Genomic DNA, 11,648 nt, shown 5'->3' on the forward strand with positions numbered 1-11,648 from the left:
ACCCAATTATTTTTTCCAATTAAGGGGCAATTTAGCATGGCCAATCCACCTAACCTGCACATCTTGGATTGTGGGGGTGAAACCCACGCAGACATGGGGAGAATGTGCAAACTCCACACGGATAGTGACCCAGGGCCTAGATTCGAACCCAGGTTCTCAGTGCCGTAGTCCCAAGTGCTAACCACTGTGCCATGTGTCACCCCGTGCTACAGTAATCATGGGTGATTTTAATCTACATATGGACTGGGGAAACCAAATTAGCAATAATGCCATGATGGATGAATTCCTGGCGTGTGTACAAGATATATTTTAGACCAGTACCAAGTAGGGAATAGACTATCCTAGGTTTTGTATTGTGTAAATTCTGCATATGCTGGAAGCTGAAACTAAAACAAAAGGTCAGTGAATGGTGTGAGTATTGAGAGATTGCAACAAAGATGTGTAGGTCACAAAGGTCACAAGATGGGGAGGAGCATTAATGGCAGGAGAAGGTGCTAGTGGTTATTTAAAGGAAAGATGTGGCAATGGGAGAATAACGGTCAGTACTCGATGAGAACAACACTGAAGAAAAAGTGACAGCCAATGGGGAAAGGTTTTCTTTTGCATTAGGGTCAAAAATGTTTTGGATATTTAAAAAAGGGGGGAGAAAGGTCACAATCTGAAGTTGCTGAACTCAATGTTATCATAGAACTTACAGTGCAGAAGGAGGCCATTTGGCCCATCGAGTCTGCAACAGCCCTTGGAAAGAGCACCCTAGTTAAGCCCACGCCTCCACCCTATCGCCGCAACCCAGCAACCCCACCTGAGGGTTTTAACATGCTTACTCGGAGGATGAGATGCTGCTTCTCCAGTTTGCATTGGACTTTACTGGAGCATTGCAGCAGGCCAAGTATGGACATGTGGGCATGAGAGATTCTGAGCTGAATTGGCAAGCGAAAGGAAGGTGGGGTCATGCCTGCAGGCTGAATGAAGGTGTTCTGCAAAGCGGTCACCCAGTCTGTGCTTAGTCTCCCCAATGTAGTGGAGACCACATTGCGAGCAGCGAAAACAATAGGCCAAATTGAAGTGAAATGGTGGGATGGAAATGAGGACAAGGGCAGCGACTAGTGGGGTACCGCAGGGACCTGAGCGAAGACTACAACTGTACACATTATATATTAATACTTTGGACGAGGGAACTAAACGTATTATCTCCAAATTTGTAGATGATATAAAGTTGGGTGGGAGGGTGAGCTGTGAGGAGGATGCAGAGATGCTTCAGCGGGATTTGGACAGGCTGAGTAAGTGGGCACATACGTGACAGATGCCGTATAATGTGGATAAATGTGAGATTATCCGCTTCAGTAGCAAAAACAGGAAGGCAGATTATTATTTGAATTAGTGTAAATTGAGAGAGGTGGATACTCAGCGAGAGCTTGGTGTTCTCCATCAGTCGCTGAAAGTAAGCACGCAGGTACAGCAGGCAGTAAAGAAGGCGAATGTTATATTGGCCTTCATAGCGAGAGGATTTGAGCATAGGAATAGGGATGTTTGACTGCAATTGTATAGGGCATTGGTGAGGCCACATCTGGGGTATTGTTTGCAGTTTTGATGTCAATATCTGAGGAAGGATGTTCTTTCTATGATAAATTGCCCTTAGTGTACCAAAAAAATGGTTAGGTGGGGTTACTGGGTTATTGGGGTAGAGTGGAGGCGTGGGCCTGAGTAGGGTGCTCTTTCCAAGGGCCAGTACAGACTCGATGGGCCAAATGGCCTCCTTCTGAACTGTAATTCATGATTCTATGTACCTGAACAGATGCAGTAGTGTGGCGACGAGGGGATTTTCACAGTAACTTCATTGCAGTGTTAATGTAAGCCTACTGTGACACAAATAAAGATTATTATATTCATTGGAGTTTAGAAGAGTGAGAGAGGATCTCATAGAAACATCGAAAATTGTAACAGGATTAGACAGGGTATATTCAGAAAAGAATGTTCCCAATGGTGAGGGTGTCCAGAACTAGGGGTCATAGTTTTGAAGATAATGGGTAAAACCTTTAGGGCTGAGGTGAGGAAAGATTTCTTCACCCAGAGAGCGGTGAATCTGTGGAATTTACTATCACAGAATGTAGTCGAGGCCAATGCATTGTATAATTTCAAGAAAGAATTTGATATGGCTCTTGGGGCAAAAAGGGATTAAGGGATATGAGGGAAAGGTGGTGTCATGAAATTCAGGTAAACATCATAGCACATACATACTGATGCACAGATCAATGGACGAATCAACACACAAACACCACAGCCAATCACAGGCAAGAGCATACACAGTACAAAACAGGGAACATTGACACTTGCTGAGCATTCCAGCAGGAGACAGCTCAGGGTACAGAGCTCATAGCAAGCCACTCAGACATCCACCATGTGCTGAGTGCCACTACAAGATAATATTAGGAATAAGTCCACAGATTCTAGGGTTATGATCGAACCTCAGTAACCAGTTTACCACTGTAAATAAATGTTAGCAATAAAACGGAGTTGTACCATTCGCAACCGTGTTGGTTCGTCTGTGTAGCAGAGTACCCAACACATCATAGTACCAGGAGTAACTGTGGGACCTACCTACGGATCCTCCGGAATCTGCCATCCTGCGCCATGGACACCCTCAGCACACTGCAGCCGCTACAAGTCGCTGGAAACCTCGGCGTTAATTGGAAGCTGTTCAAACAGCGCTTCCAGCTCTTCCTGGAAGCCAACGAAAAGGAGAGCGCTTCGGACACCAGAAAGATCACCATCCTCCTCTCCACGGCAGGTCAACACATCATCCATGTCTACAACTCCCTGGTGTTCGCGGAAGGTGAGGACAAGACCAAGTACAGGACGGTCCTTCTCAAACTCGACCAATACTTCAACGTCGAGGTCAACGAGAGTTTCGAGAGGTATCTCTTCCAGCAGCGCCTGCAGGGTAAGGGTGAGCCCTTTCAATCCTTCCTTATGCACCTCCATATCCTCGCGGAGTCCTGAGGTTACGACACCACCTCCGATTCCATAATTCGGGACCAGATCATTTTTGGGGTCACCTCGGGCACCCTACGCCAGCAGCTCTTAAAACTAAAAGGCCTCACCCTAGCCTCCGCAATCGAAGCCTGTGTCCTGCATGAAAACGCAACTAGCCGCTACTCTCAATTTCAGGCGGCCGAATCGGCGCGGCAGGGGTCCTACGCAGCCGGATCGGCGAGGCAGGCATCCTACGAGGCCGAACGAGTCCAGGCGATCGAGTTCCTCCCGGCCCGCGGCCCGGACGAGGGCGGCCATTTTGCGCGCTTTTCGAGGCCTCCCATGTTTGTGCGCGCCAAAAACGACGTCGACACAGAGAGACGTGATGCGCAGGCACGCTCGACGCAAGACCGAACTGCGCATGCACGGTGGCGCAACGAACGCCATGACGTCACGACGTGCGGCAACTGCGGAGCCGCACATTTAAAGCGGCAATGTCCCGCAAGAAACCGACAATGCCTCCACTGTGGCAAGATGGGCCACTATGCTGCCTGCTGTCGCGCAGCTCAACCTGCCAATGTTCCCCAATTCCGACAACCTCGCAGGGACGTGCGGACCATTCAGCCTCCTCACTACGAGTCTTGCCCAGACGATATCCAGACCAGTGACTCAGACGACCGGGACGCCTTCCGTGTTGCTGTCATTGATGGGAACCGGATGTCTCCAGCCAGGACCCACCAGCCGTTGCAAGTGAACACTGTCAATCCGGGTGATGAATGGTGTGCCACCCTAACGGTCAACCGATCACCGATAACATTCCGTCTGGACACGGGCGCCTCCGCCAACCTGGTCTTAGCATGGTCAACCTTCTACGCCATGAAGGTCAGAACACCAATTCGGCCATCCCGTTGCAAGATGGTCGACTACAAGGGGAACGTTATCCCGGCTATGGGATCCTGCCAGCTCCAGGTGACACTCAACACACACACGGCCACACTCTCATTCGAGATAGTCGGATCATCGAAGGACTCCCTGCTCGGCGCACAGGCATGCAAGGTTCTCCACCTCGTGCAACGAGTCCACTCTCTCCAGAAGGCACATCTGACTTCCTGGATGCAGAATTCAGGGCACAGCTCCAATCGCTCCTCGCCCACAACCAGGAGGCATTCGAGTGCATGGGAACACTGCCCTACGCCTACAGAATTTGTCTCAAACCGGACGCCACCCCGGTCATTCACGCACCCCGCAGGGTCCCAGCGCCACTCAAAGACTGCCTCAAGCAGAGGCTGCAGGATCTCCAGGACCAAGGGGTGCTATCCCGGGTCACGGAGCCCACGCCAGGGATCAGCTCCATGGTGTGTGTTAAGAAGCCCTCCGGTGAGCTCCAGATCTGCATTGATCCAAAAGACCCCAACAACAACATAATGAGGGAACACTACCCCATACCCAAACGGGAAGAGATCACGAGCGAAATGGCCCAGGCTAAAATCATCACAAAACTGGATGCCTCAAAGGGTTTTTGGCAGATCCAACTGGATCAGTCCAGCCGAAAGTTGTGCACCTTCAACACCCCTTACGGCAGGTTCTGCTATAACAGAATGCCATTTGGCATCACCTCGGCATCCGAGGTCTTTCACAGGATCATAGAGCAGATGATGGAGGGCATCGAAGGGGTGCGCATCTACGTGGACGATGTCATCATCTGGTCCACCACACCACAGGAGCACATCAATCGTCTCCAGCGCATCTTTGCACGCATACGGGAAAACGGCCTGTGCCTCAACCGAGCCCAGTGTTCTTTCGGCCAAACCGAGCTGAAGTTCCAGGGGTCCGTCCGGATGCAGACAAGGTCAGCACCATTACAGCCATGCTGCAGCCGGCAGACAAGAAAGCAGTGCTACGCTTCCTAGGCATGGTCAACTTCCTGGGGAAGTTCATTCCCAACCTTGCGTCCCACACGACGGCTCTGCGCCACCTCGTCAAGAAGTCCACGGAGTTCCAGTGGCTGCCCACACACCAGAAGGAACGGGAGGAGCTCAAAATTAAACTCACCACAGCCCCGGTATTGGTGTATTTCGACACATCTCGTGACACTAAAATTTCGACTGATGCCAGCCAGTCTGGCATTGGGGCGGTACTCCTACAGCGGGATGACACTGCATCACAGGCCCCGGTCGCCTATGCGCAAATCGAAAAGGAGTGCCTGGATTTGCTGACCGGAATAGACAAGTTCCATGACTACGTGTATGGTCTCCCCCAGTTTACCGTTGAGACTGACCTTCGCCCCCTGGTCAGCATCATAAATAAGGACCTGAACGAGATGACCCCTCGCCTCCAGCGCATCCTACTTAAACTCAGGAGGTATGACTTCCAACTGGTCTACACCCCGGGAAAGGACCTTATCATTGCGGATGCCCTATCCAGAGCAGTGAGCACACCACCCGATTCGGATCGAAGCGCAGGTGGCCTTCACATCGGCAAATCTGCCAGCTGCGACTCCAGTCTGCCCCGTATTCGCCGGGAAACTGCAGCTGACCCCCTTCTACAACGGGTGATGCGCCACATGACGGGTGGGTGGCTCAAAGGACAGTGCCCGCAGTTCTACAATGTCCGAGACGCCTTGGCCGTCATTGATGGTGTCCTTCTAACGCTGGACCGGATTGTGATTCCGCACAGCATGCACAAGCTGGTCCTCCACCAACTACACGAAGGCCACCTGGGGGTCGAGAAGTGCAGACGGAGGGCCCGAGAGGCGGTATACTGGCTGGGCATCAGTGATGACATTGCTAATATGGTGCTCAACTGCCCCACCTGCCAAAGGTTTCAACCGGCGCAGCCTCCTGAGACACTTCTGCCCCATGAGCTGGTGACGTCCCCCTGGGCGATGGTGGGTATGGACCTTTTTCACGCGCTTGGCAGGGACTATGTAATCGTCATTGATTACTTTTCCAACTATCCAGAGGTCATACGCCTGCACGATTTAACATTGTCCGCTGTCATAAGGGCCTGCAAAGACACCTTCGCTCACCACGGCATTCCCATTACTGTCATGTCGGACAATGGGCCCTGTTTTGCCAGCCAGGAATGGTCGTCCTTTGCTGCTTCGTATGGCTTCACACATGTGACATGTGACGTCCAGCCCTCTGCATCCCCAGTCCAATGGAAAGGCGGAAAAGGACGTTCACATCGTCAAGCGGCTCCTCTGCAAGGCTGCTGCTGCCGGATCGGATTTCTGCCTAGCCCCGCTGGCCTATCGCTCGGCCCCGCTAGCCACTGGCCTCTCACCAGCCCAGCTGTTGATGGGTCGTGCCCTCAGGACTACTGTGCCATCCATTCTGGTACCCACAACCAACCATGCTCCGGTAATACACAGAATGCAACAGCAGCGCGTTCGCCAGAAGATGGCATATGACACACGGGCAACTGATCTTCCCGCCCTGGCTCCTGGAGACGACGTCCGCATCCACCTACCAGAAGGTGGCTGGTCAGCACCTGCCGAAGCTCTCCGACGCGTGGCTCCCCGCTCGTTCCTGGTTCGCATGCCTGATGGCTCCATTCGTAGGCGCAATCGCCGGGCTCTTCGCCTACTTCCACGCTCGCTGTGGGAACTTACACCGACACCGCGCCTTCCTGTTGTTCCTGATATCGGCTTCGTGGAGCTTCCTGCCACCATGCCCCTTCCGTCATCGCCCGTGGCCAGGCCCATTCCTCAGCCGGTGGATCCAGACCCACCCTTGAGGCGGTCAACCCGAATTTGTCGCCCACCTACTAGACTGGACTTATGAGCCTGTTTATGCATTGAACTCATAATACTACTGTGTTAATATGTTTCTGTTCTTCCTTGTCGTTACAGGAGTTCGTTTTTGTCGTTCAACATTTTCCCGTTCTTTGTTTATGGTACAACCTTGTTGTTATGTCGCACCCGACATCGCCCCTTGTATGTAGTTTAGCCCCATGTACATGCTGTAGATATTGCACACACACATTCAGCTGCACTCAGTACACATCTCTATTTATAACCACATAGGCACATGTTCTTGTACAAAAGGGGGGGATGTCATGATATTCAGGTAAACATCATAGCACATACATACTGATGGACAGATCAACAGACCAATCAACACACTGTTGCTCTTTTTAGCCTTAGTTTTATTAGCTCTGATTATGTCACCTTTGCTCACGAGTCGCCAGGTATCTTTCTGATACCGCCACGTGGTTCAAGCTCGAGTTATAATTAATAAGTCAGCACACCGCTTAGTAAGATTGAAATCAACGGTCATTTATTATGTACAGCAATCAATACTGACACAATAATCCTACTATCTATATCAAAACCTACCACTACTGGCCAATACTTAACTTTAGGAGATGGCCCACCAGGTCAGGGAAACAAATGCTTTATCGAATTGGGTCTGGCCTGCGGGATTCAAAAGGCTGATACTGGTCGATGGCTAGGAATCTCTATCGGGTAGCGATCGCTGGAGTCAAACTTACAGTTTCTGGTCGATGTTCTTGCGAAGGTTGCGAGCAGGAGAAGGGAGAGAGAGAGATCTGAACTTGGCCCCTCACTTTATAGGGCCCAGGGGCTTCCCGCCTCTCGGGGCGGCCCTTGACCCGGAGTCCCAAGTGATTGGACTTGTTCCCAATCACTGGGTTCGATATGCTCCAATAATGGGGTGATTCCTCGATCGGGGGGTGGTCGTTCACCTGTCTTTGTTTCAGCCACTGCAGGCGCCGAGAGGTCTGGCCCGGCATTCAATTGCTAATATGTTGCAATTGTTCCCGGGGATAGCCGATTAAGCTGCAGATGTCTGTGTTGATGTGCTAATAGTCTTAGGTATCGATCTGGGCCGACTTACCCAGATCCGAATACGCTATTCTGTCTGCAGCTGTCCGTTTGTGTCCTGTTGGCTGCTTTTCCCATCAGCCTTTTCGGTTAGCCATTTTAAATCGGGTTTTGGCCAAATTAATAGGGAATCAGCCATTTTAGGTGGCTACAACACCACAGCCAATCACAGGCAAGAGTATACACAGTACAAAACAAGTACAAAACAGGGAACACGACACTTCCTGAGTATTCCAGCAGAAGACAGCTCAGGGCACAGAGCTCATAGCAAGCCACTCAGACATCCACCATGTGCTGAGTGCCACTACAAGATAGTTTTAGGAATAGGTCCACAGATTCTCGGGTTATGATCGAACCTCAGTAACCAGTTTACCACTGAAAATAAATGTTAGCAATAAAGCTGAGTTGTACCATTCGTAACCGTGTTGATTCGTCTGTGTAGCAGAGTACCCAACACATCAGGTGGGATCAGGGTATTGAACGTGATGATATGCCATGATCACAATGAATGGCGGATCATGCTCGAAGGGCTGAATGGCCTCCTCCTGCTTCTATTTTTCTATATTTCTATGTTACTCCAGCTGAAAGAAGTGTTTGGAGCTTGGAATGATGAGGAGAGAGGAGGTAATGGTGCAGATGTTGCATCTTCTACGATTTCAAGGGAAGATATGTGTCAAAGAGATGAAGAGTGGACTGTGTTCGAGGTGCAGACCAGTGTGCCATGGAAGGAGCGGCCCCGATAGAATGCAGTGTTGGAGGGGGGTGAAGGAGGGTGGCATCATGCCGGTTGGCAAAAATGGATGGCAGAGGATGATCCTTTAAATGCAGAGGCTGGTGGGATGGAAATGAGGACAAGGGCAACCCTATCATGGTTCTGAGATGTGGAGATGCCGGTGTTGGACTGGGTTGGGCACAGTAAGAAGTCGTACAACAACAGCTTAAAGTCCAACAGTCTATTTGGAATCACGTGTTTTCGGAGTGCAGCTCCTTCATCAAGTGAGTGATGAAGCAGTGATGAAGGGGCGACGCTCCGAAAGCTCATGATTCCCAATAAACCTTCTTACTGTGCCCACTCCAGTCCAACGTTGGCAACTCCACATCATGTATTGACTGGATATTCGAAGAATGCAAGGGGATCTCACAAATATATAAAATACAGCCAGACTGGATGCAGGGATGATGTTTCCTCTGATTGGGGGTCTAGAACAAGGGGTCACAGACTCAGGGCACAGGGTAGGCCATTTAGCACTGAGATGAGGAGAAATATCTTCGGGGCAGTGATCTTGTGGAATCCGTTACCACAGAAGGCTGTAGAGGCCAAGTCACTGAATATATTTAAGAAGGAAATAGGTAGCTTTGTAGATTCTAAAGGTGTCAATGTGTCTGGGGAGAGTGCAGAGGTCTTGTGTTGTGATATTGCCTTTTTTACATGATTTCTCTATCTCCCAATTTATTAATCAGCCATGATTATATTGAATTCCAGAGAGACTCGTTCCTGGTTCGCATGCCTGATGGCTCCATTCGTAGGCGCAATCGCCGGGCTCTTCGCCTACTTTCTTATAGGACCTTTCTTTCACTCCTATGGAAACATAGGTTTGGATATGCCTTGAGCTTTGCTTTGAAGGGATCTTTATAAAACTTCCTTCAAGATTAAAAATTACAAAATTAAATATAAGTACATTTATTTGTAGATAAAATATTTCATTTGCTTAAATTGTTACAACAGGTAGCCAAATGTTGGAAAAAATTAAATTTAACCTGGGAGGTTTGCTAGTGTCACTCGGGAGGATTTAAACTAATATGACGGGGGGAGGGGGGGGGGGGTGGGAACCAGAGCGTTAGCTTAGAAGGTGTAATAACTGAAGGGGAAATAGGAGAGAAAAATAAGAGAACAACATCACCCTCAGGCAAAGCAAAAAAGGGGACTAGTGCGAGAAGGGAGGTGGTCAATTCAGGACTGAGGGTATTGTACCTTAATGCACGCAGTATACGGAACAAGGTAAATGAGCTTGTTACGCACATTGAAATTGGCCGGTACGATGTTATGGGCATCACAGAAACATGGATGCAAGGGGATCAGGGCTGGAATCTAAATATCCAAGGATATGTGCCCTATCAAAAGGACAGGAAGATGGGCAAAGGGGGCGGGGTTGTATTGTTAATAAGGAATGAAGTTAAATTGATAGCAAGGAGCGATATAGAATCAGAAGGCATAGAATCTCTGTGGGTAGAGTTGAGGAATCACAAATGTAAAAAGACTCTGATGGGAGTCATGTCCAGGCCCCTAGCAGTAGTCAGGATGTGGGGCAGAAAATAAATTGGGAGATAGAGAAATCATGTAAAAAAGGCAATATCACAATAATCATGGGAGACTTCAATATGCACGTGGACTGGGAAAATCAGATTGGCAGTGGATCCCAAGAAAAGGAATTTGTGGAATGTTTTGAGATAGTTTTTTGGAGCAGCTTGTGGTAGAGCCCACTGGGGAACAGGCAATTTTGGATTTGGTGATGTGTATTGAGGCAGGCTTGATTAGGGAATTTAAGGTGAAGGAACCCTTATGATAGAATTTACCTGCAGTTTGAGAGGGAGAAGCTGGAGTCAGATGTAATGGTATTACAATTAAATAAGGGTAACTACAAAGACTTGAGGGAGGAGCAGGCCAGAGTTGATTGGAAAAGGAGCCTAGCAGGGAAGACAGTGGAACAGCAATGGCAGGGGTTTTTGGGGGTTATTCGGGAGGCACAGCAGAAATTGATCCCAAGGAGGAGGAAACATGCTAAGAGCAGGACAAGGCAGCCATGGTTGACGAGGGAAGTCGAGGACAGTATAAAACCAAAAAAAAAAGCATACAAAGTGGCAAGGATTAGTCGGAAGCCAGAGGATTGGGAATCCTTTAAAAGTGAGCAGAGGACAACTAAAAAAGCAATAAGGGGAGTGAAGAGAGTGCAAGCTAGCTAATAATATAAAACAAGATAGGAAGAGTTTCTTTCAATATATAAAAGGTAGAGTTTCTTTCAATATATAAAAGGTAAGAGACAAAAACAGACATTAGACCACTGGAAAACTTGGCTGGAGAAGTAATAATAGGAACAAAGAAATGGCAGACAAACTGAATAGTTACTTTGCATCAATCTTCACAGTGGAAGATACCAGTGAGATGCCAGAGCTCCAGGAGAATCAGGGGGCAGAGGTGAGTGCAGTGGCCATCACTAAGGAAAAGGTTCTGGGGAAACTGAAAGGTCTGAAGGTGGATAAGTCACCTGGACCGGATGGACTTTACCCCAGGGTTCTAAAAGAGACAGCTGAGGCGATTGTGGAGGCATTGGTGGTGATCTTTCAGGAATCACTGGAGACAGGAAGGGTCCCAGAGGATTGGAAAGTGGCTAATATAACACCACAGTTTAAGGAGGGAGGGAGGCAGAAGACAGGAAACTATAGGCCGGTTAGCCTGACTTAGCAGGTAAATGGAGTTGAAATCAGCCATGATTGAATGGTGGAGTGGACTTGATGGGCCGAATGGCCTTACTTCCGCTCCTATGTCTTATGGACTTCGGTCATTGGCAATATTTTAGAGTCCATTATTAAAGATGAGATGGCGGCGTACTTGGAAGTGCATGGTAAAATAGGACGGAATCAGCACGGCTCTGTCAAAGGGAGGTCATGTCTGACAAATCTGTTGGAGTTTTTTTGAGGAGGTAACAAGGAAGTTAGACGAAGGAGAACCAGTGGATGTGGATTTGGGAGGGTCCTTAGCCCGCCCCCACCCATTCAACACCGTCGGCCAAATAATGCCAGCTTGGCAGTGCCCCTGCTAGCTAGCAGTGCC

Source organism: Scyliorhinus torazame, chromosome 5, assembly GCF_047496885.1.
Source record: "Scyliorhinus torazame isolate Kashiwa2021f chromosome 5, sScyTor2.1, whole genome shotgun sequence".
Taxonomy (NCBI): domain Eukaryota; kingdom Metazoa; phylum Chordata; class Chondrichthyes; order Carcharhiniformes; family Scyliorhinidae; genus Scyliorhinus; species Scyliorhinus torazame.